This window comes from Callospermophilus lateralis, chromosome 14 (assembly GCF_048772815.1).
Source record: "Callospermophilus lateralis isolate mCalLat2 chromosome 14, mCalLat2.hap1, whole genome shotgun sequence".
NCBI lineage: Eukaryota > Metazoa > Chordata > Mammalia > Rodentia > Sciuridae > Callospermophilus > Callospermophilus lateralis.
Genome location: NC_135318.1, coordinates 71,337,847 through 71,346,237, shown reverse-complemented (window position 1 = coordinate 71,346,237; position 8,391 = coordinate 71,337,847). Strand labels below are relative to the sequence as shown.

At 37.9% G+C, this 8,391-nt stretch overlaps 1 pseudogene; it reads right to left on the bottom strand.

Moving 5' to 3' along the window:
• Window positions 1–951: 951 nt before the first annotated feature.
• On the bottom strand, window positions 952–2,262 carry LOC143380022 (alpha-globin transcription factor CP2 pseudogene; annotated as a pseudogene).
• Between the last annotated feature and the right edge of the window lie 6,129 nt (window positions 2,263–8,391).

Sequence of the window (8,391 nt, the reverse complement as noted above, 5' to 3'; positions counted from 1 at the left end):
ATGTTTTCATTTCTTTGTAGGTATTGAGGTGCTTCTCATTATTCAGGTATGGTTTGTCTCTTTAAGCAGTCGATTCGTCAATTCACACTCAGTGTTATGTCCTATTCATCAGAAGACCCACAGCAAGGAACAATGCTGAACCCGGACTATCAAGGGTGCCTTTGGCAAAACTGGATGGTGAGTAATATGAGACAAGTTGCCAGTGTTTAGATTTCAGTGTCACCACCTGCTAGCTGCCTCTTACTTATCAAGCTGCTTAGCCACTGTGTGTTACCACTCACTAGTCTGCAGTTAGGAATCACTATAGTATCTACTTCGTGTAGGGTTATTAAGAGGATTAAAGAAGATAATCCATTCAAAGAATTTATCACACTGCCTAGCTCAATACATGTTTGTTAAGACTACTATTTGTTGTAGTATCACAGGGGAAACAAAAGAAAAATCCTCTATTTCTCCTCATTGAATCCGGGGATCAACTGTGGCATAAAGCAAAAGTATCAGTTGTATGTTTGATGCAAAGGAGATTGAGGTTATAGTCTGATAAATACAGTTGCTCATTTATATGTTAGAAAAAGAAATTCATGGCTCATCTGAGAAAATATCCATTTCTGATATTTGAAGAGGGGACAAGAATGAATATTTGAAGATCTCCATTTAACATCTTACCATTGAATGTCACACAGTTTTCATCATTATTATTTCCTACACATATACTCTAAATGAGTGCAATTCCTAGTATATTCAACAACATGGTCTAGAAATTTTAACTAAGATATAGTTGCAGAGCTGCATGTTGGGCAGTAGTCTGTGTGTGCCACAAAAGCATGGGCCAACACAGAGGCCTGGGATTCCGCCTTCATGGCTTGGACAAATCCCCATACACAGTGAGAAGGGTCAGGTTCCTATAGACTTTAAAATCTCCATTTGTGTCCCTCTTCAAGAGGGCAGTTTTCAAGAGGTGAAGGAAACACTGGCAATGGAGCATGCGATACCTGCTCTTTTTCTATCCTTTTTAGTCACTTCAACAGATTTTAGTTGTTTTAGATAGATGGAATCAGACATGAAGAGTATCATTTGAATCTCCATCCTTATGCTTTTATTACTGTTGCTGCTGCTTCTTCAACGGCAATGATTCCTGACAAACATAAATGGTTAACCTTGGATGCTCCATTTGGCCTTTTAATACATTAAAAAAATCTGATTCCATCAGCATATTTGGGTCACATCAATTCTAGTTAGTTTCAATATACTTCTTTCCCTGAAAAGTTTGCAAAAAGCTTTGACAATGTAGAAAAATGCTCCCCAGGCAACCACTAATGAGTTTCCTAAGGTGTGGTTGTTGGCATGAGGTTATATGTGATTGGAGGGAGTGGCTCTGGCTGGTATCTTATGAACCATTTCTTTCCTCCAAAGAAAAACTTCTATGGAGACTGTTGAAGCCAGAGAGTGAGACATTATTGACATTTAATAGGGGCCATAAAGTGCACTCTGTGAATATGGTTGTCTCATAGGAAGATTGATAGTTCTCTTCTTCATGAGGTGTTCATTTTTCTCATTTCCCCCGTTTGTTTTTGTTTTTGTCTGTACCTTTGGGCTTGAAGACCTTGATCTGGTAGCTGCCCCAGTGTAAGTGCTCAGTATATTTCCCATTCTCATTCTCCTTCAACAATCATTCAGAACAGCACCCGCTTTGCCCCACCATGTTTCCTCATAATAAACGCTGTGTTAATGAATAAACACAGGTGTCCTCTTTGCTGTATTCCTTAGGGATTCCTCTCCATTCAGTTGGGTTGGCTTAGCTCTAAAATTGATTGTACTCACAGACATTGGGATATTTATGCCAAGAATGCTATCTTGAGGTTGGCTCCACGTCCAGCCCTTCAGCTACTCATGTCCAGTGTATTGTACCCTCTGTCTTGGAGCACTACATGGGATATACTCTTCACTACTTTGCCCTCAATTCCTTAAAGTTTTTGAAGTTTCCTGATGTCTAATATTTGGATTTCACAAGACTGCCCTTGATCAAGATATGTTAGGGTTTTATCATGATGGTATTGCTGTAGAGGGATCAGTGCAATACAGATCAAAAAGTTAGGATTTTTATCCTTATAATTAGGAAATAAACTTGACTCTTCTTGCTTAAAAATTAGAAGTGTGAACACCCAGTTCCTGACTAATCCTAAATAGGTTAGCATCAAAGTGCTGCAGCTGTCCAGAGGCAATGATTTTATCAGCCAGAGGTAGCTTCAGATTCCAAGCCATCCTGGCTCCTTCCTTGACCCAAGAGACACCATTTTTTTTTTTTTTCTATAAAGGCAAAACAGAAAGCGACAAGCTAGTAGAAAACTACAAACAATGATTTCCCACTCGATGCCCTCTCTCTCTTAGCTCCAAACCTTACCCACACTGTCTACCCAGTTAATCTCTTAACTCATGGCTCCTTGTTCAGGGCTGCTCAGACATCTAAAATCCCTTCTGCCAAGCTCTCAGCAGAGTACAGTCCTCTTTGCTCAACTATTCCAGACTTCAAAGAAGCAGCCCTGGACTCTCCCTTTCCTATTCCTTGGATTATCCTCTTGGGCTCATACTGTTTGCTTGCTGCTTCCCAGATAGACCTCTAGAAGCAACAGACTTACCTCCTTACCTGCAGCCTGTCCAGCACCCTTTCTTGCTCCTGCTGGAAGTTCTCTCCCTCCAGGACTGCTCTCTCTTTCACCTCCAGGCCTCACTTCCAGTGAGTTAAAAATCACTTCTGATCATCCATGGCTCTTAGAACCAAAGCCAAGTAACTGACTCATAGCTCTCTATAGGCCCCCATGGTTTGGAAACCAGACAGATTATACCGTTCAATTAATCATGACACCCTCCTCCTTTCCCTGCTGGTGACTACTGAATTCTAAATTATTAAATCTTTCTGATCATTTATGATCTTTTAAAAAAACTCTCAACGATACTATTTGACTTGATGTTTGTCTTGTTTGATATTACTACATTTGCTTTCCTTGATTTTCATTTCCCTGCTCTACTTTTTTTTGTCTCTGAAAATTTTTATTTCCCTACTCTACTTTTGTGAGTATTGATATTTTTGGTACTTCTCTATACACAACCTTTAGTTGACATTTTTTTAGTTTAATCTGAAAATCCATGTCTTTTAATGTCATAATTTCTTCTAGTTATATCTGTGAAAGTTACTGATATACTTGTATTCATTTTGCTAATTGGAGTGTTTGCTTTTTATCTTCCTTTTTTATCAGCTTCTGTATATGGAAGCCCATCATGCTCACAGGTAACCATTCTTCTGCAACTTCCTCCTGCAGCCACTTGCTCTAGCTGCCTGACCTCACTGGCAATTCTGGAATGCCTTCTTTGCTAGGCCTCCCCGGGTTTGCCTGTGCCACTCATCTGTGGGATGAGTTCATAGTTCTTTCTACTATGCAACTTATACATTGGACAATTTCCCACTTGTACTTTACGCCTCAGTTCAGGGTCACCTTGTCTATGAAAATTTTCAGGATACTTTGAGCCCAGGATGATTTGCTGCATCCTTCTGTTTCCATAGTACCTAGAGCATCTCTTTGTTATGGTTCTCACCATATATTTGCTAAATACATGTTTAAATGCCTTTATTTTCAAACCAGGAGCTTCTTAATGGTAAGAAGTATGTCCCTATTTCTATGCCCAGAGTCTAGTCCAATACTTGGCCCGATTCATATTTGTTAAACAAATGAATAAAACTAAAAAATAGAGTTACTATAAAGAAAAAGGACTTGTTCTGTAAATCATAAACAACATCATTCTTACTTCTGATATGCTTTTTTCCCCCCATTTTAATAAGACCGGCTTACTTTTCCAACTGCATTGTGAGTTTTATGTGGCAGGGACCATGTTTTGTAGTAGGTTGGTGCCACTTCGATCTTTAACAGAGTGCTGTGTGTGTAACAAAATCCCAGAAAATACTGTTTGATTGATGAGATACATACATTCTGACCACTTGTATTTTACCCATACAAAATGTTTTTTATTAAAATAAGGGTGTGACAAATCAGTCATAATAAGGACATATATAGAAAGTTCCTTCAGTGGAGTTACTGCTACATGGCCACTTGGTGAGGTAGTCACTCCTGGCTTTTTTCCTAACAACCCAGACTCTTAGATAGGTCCATGTTTTCAATTTAAGGAGCCCTAAATTTTTTTTTTCTGGTTTACTAACTTTCATCTTTCTTTTTCCTTTTCAGAAGCAGAAATTCTAATAAAACCATGTATCACACAGTCTTATGAGTATTCTTTGTTTTTTTCTTTTTCTCTTCAGAAGTTGTTTTTCTTCCTCTCAATGCTATAAAAATGACTTTGGATGAAATTCTTCAATAGTTAAAAGCTCATTTGCATATTAGTTTAATGTTGCTAAACTGTAAAAACAAAAGTTATTTAGGCCACTGGGTCTCAAGGTATGGGCCCAAGAGCAGCAATATCAGCATAATACAGGAACTTGTTATAGATATACATTCTTGGGACCCACCCCCAAACCCGATGATTCAGAAATTCTAGTGGGGCAGCAATAAGTGTTTTAATAAGCCTTTCTGGGGGATTCTGATGCATGCCAAAGTTTTAGAACCACATCTTTACATTGTTGCCCAAAGATCTATGAGGCATATAGCTATTCCCCTTCCCCATATATTTTCCTCATGATCATTAGAACAAATTTAAATAGCTCCTCGTTTATTTTAGTTTTTCACTTGTTTGCTTTTTATTTTACTTTTTAATTGATATAAAATAGTAATGCATATTTATGGGGTACAATGTGATGTTTCAGTAAGTGTATACATTATATAATGATTAGGGCAGGGGATTTAGCTTATCTATCATCTCAAGTATTCACCATTGCTTTTGTGGTGAGAACAATCAATATACTTTCCTCTAGTTTTTTCTTTTTTTAAAAAAATATATAATACCATATATCAGAAGCTAGGGAGCATGAAGGGCAGGGGAGAATGGGAAGAGAATGGTCAATGAGTACAGATCTCTTTTTAGGTCTGTTATACCATAATGCTGGAGCAAGATATGATCAAGTCACGTAGTAGCCAGAAAGGCAGTGTAGGTAGTCATCAGGTAATGAATTTTGAAGTCAGAAGTTGGCTAGCATTCACATCTTGTCACACCTTACTCCATCTCCCTGAGGCTCTGTTTCCTCAATTTTTCATCTGTAACATTCAGATAATAGTAGTACCTACCTTATAAGGAGGACCGTGGCAAGGAATTAATGAGTTCCTTTTCATAAATGCTTAGAACAGTGTCTGGCACAAAATGTGGGCTACAAAAGTAATTTTAAATTACTTACTAGAAGCTACAGTTTTCAAGGGATGTTATCCAGCACAGCCCCCAATAAGAGGGACACAGTGTGGGTGGATGGAGCAAGCCCCACACCTTGCCGAGTAATCTTTGCCACAGACCGCTGGTGACCATAGCCTAAGTATCAGGCAAGAGCTATTCTTTTTTTCTTTTTCTTTTCTTTTTTTTTTTTGGTACTGGGGATTAAACTCAGGAACACTTAACCACTGAACCACATCCCCAGCCCCCCCCCCTTTTTTTTGTATTTAGAGGAAGGGTCTCACTGAGTTGCTTAGTGCCTTGCTTTTGCTGAGGCTGGCTTTGAGCTTTCGATCCTCCAGTCTCAGCCTCCTGAGCCGCTGGGATTACAGGTGTGCACCACTGCTCCAGCCAGAGGTATTCTTTTAGATGCTGGGGGAATAGGTGCAGAGTGCAGGTAATCCATATCTTTTTAAGCAGGATGGACACCTGTGCTGTTCTGATTGCTGGAGGACAAAGCAATAAGAAATGTAGTTATGCTTCACCAACATGTGACAGGTGTCCAAAATCCTTGGGCTATGATTTGGTTAAATCCAAGGATTTAGAGCTCTCATATGTACTGCTTTCTTTAAAAAATTCCACATGATCTAGGCCCTGACATCCATTTTTTCAGCTTGTTGGTATATTCCCATCACTTGGCAGATTCAATGTATTTTAAGCCAACCTCTAGCTTTTCTCTAATCTCAGTTCATCAATCCTTCTTTGCTCAGGCATGTCTGCCTTCATTTGACAGACATGGCAGATTTTTCATTTCCCCCATGTAAATGACTTGTTTATTACAGTAGGGGTCCCTAGACTTTGGAAACAGCTTACAGATATCCTCAAATAGAGCTCAGAAAGGGCTTCATGAATAATAATGCCCAAGTAAACCTGAGATGAGCTTGGACATTGCCTCTTTGAAATTCATGCATCATCCTAAGTGCTGTCATTTAAACAGAAAATGCGGAAGTCTTCCTATGAAGGCTGAGTCTGAAATATGCTTTCTTTACAAAACTTATCATTTCAGCACAAAACAAACAAATAGCAGACTGAAAAGGTGGGAGTAGGTAATTCCTGGTCTGTGTTTTACTTGAGCATAAAATTTGTTTTTCTGATTATACTTGGGCTTTTCACAGTTCCTGGTTTTAACTTTTTAATTTGCAGTTCTCTTTCTATTAAATATTTCTCGGCTCCTTTTCTTCCAGGTTATGAATTGACTGTAAATGATACAGAACCAAAGATGGGGACACAGCCATCCAAAATAAGCCAACTCGTAATTTCATTTGTCTTGAGAAACAAAGGAAAATCGTCAGGTATATTTGTATTATTGCCTTTAGTTTCCATCTAAATCATAGACCCTCAAACCTGACTGCACATTGCAATTTCGTGGAGGCTGTTTAAACACACTTGGTGTCTGGCATCTATCTAAGATCTTCTGGTATGGGTATCCTGAACATTGTGACTTTTCAAAGATGCCCACCCAGGTGATACTATTGTGGGGCAAAATTTGAGAATTACTGGTGTATATTGTGTCAACTACATTGATTTATGAATGGCCACACATTAACGGAAAATGAATGAGATGACCCAGCTGAATTCTTTCTGAAGAGAGGGCTGAGTGGATTCTTAAGAGAGAGTCCATCCTGAGGGAGGAAGGAGCCACAATACTCAGGTACAAAGACTGATATCTCTGCTTCCAGGTATAGTTACTTCACTTGGTCCTCTGCCTAGTTTTATGGGTACAAATCTCAGGCTTAGGCAGAGAGAAAACCAAGAAGAGAAATAGAACATGCTTTTTCTGTAAGAACTCTGTAAAGCATTAGTTCCCCACAGTACTATTAACATGTATAATTAACATGTATGAGGACACAGGTACACAAAGAAGGTTTTGGCTATTGCTATGAAATTGCTATTAAAGGAATTGTCCATTTATCATTTGGTGACCCTCATAAAGCCCCATGTGATGAAATTCTTTCAGAATTTACAAATGAATATATCTTGAATAATTGGTTTGCTTCCATTTATGAGATAATAAGCACTGAGCAACCCATTACATTTCATGCTTTCCCCTCCTTGTCAGCAGTCAGGAATCTCAAAATCAAATAGAATGCTTACTTGCAATAAATATAACTTCTGGGTTAACTATTAAATTTTACTTTCTATTATGACTTTGTAGGGTGCTCATGATTTTTGTATTTTTTGTTCCAACCCACTCTAAAATATTTTTAAAAGCAAAGGGAAAACTAAAGTATTTTGATAGAATTAATTTTTCTTAACTTTTACAGCTTGTTGTGATGTAATGCATACAATAAACTGCACATATTTAAAGTGCAATATCTGAAAGGGATATAAACACGAGTTTTTACATATATACCCTTGAAATTATGAAACCATTACTGTGGATTAGGTAGTAAATATAACAAGATTTTCCCCTGGATTTCCTCATGACTCTTTGTAAACCCCTCCTCTTGCTCCTTTTCAAACCTTCTCCATTCATAAGCAACTATAAATCTGTTTCCTCTCACTTTAGATGAGTTGTATTTTTTAGACTCTTATACAAATGGGACAGTAAAGTATAATGATAGAATTTGGGTTCAGAATAACTGGGTTTGGGCCATGACTCTATCATTGACTAGCCATGTGAACCTGGGCAATTCAGTAACCTGTTTGATCCTTAGCCCTTTCATCTGTGCAATATGAAAATAATGTTGCTTGGTGTCTAAGTTAGTTGTGGAAAATTACTGTGCAGAAAAGGAAGCAGTATAATTTTCATTGAAACAATTTGTGTATGCTAAGGATATAGTAATTAATTGTTCTGACAAAAGAAATTATTTTGCATTTGTGGAAACTATGAAATTGAATAATAGCAGCTAATATGTACTGAGATATTACTTTGCATTCATTTTATAGTTCTTAGCTCTTTACACATTAACTCATTAATCACCATCACTAACCTAAGAGGTAGTTACTATTTCAGATACTTTGTAGAGAAGAGGAAACTAAGGTATGAGAGGTCCATCCTCTTTAAAAAAGAAAAATTCCCTCTGC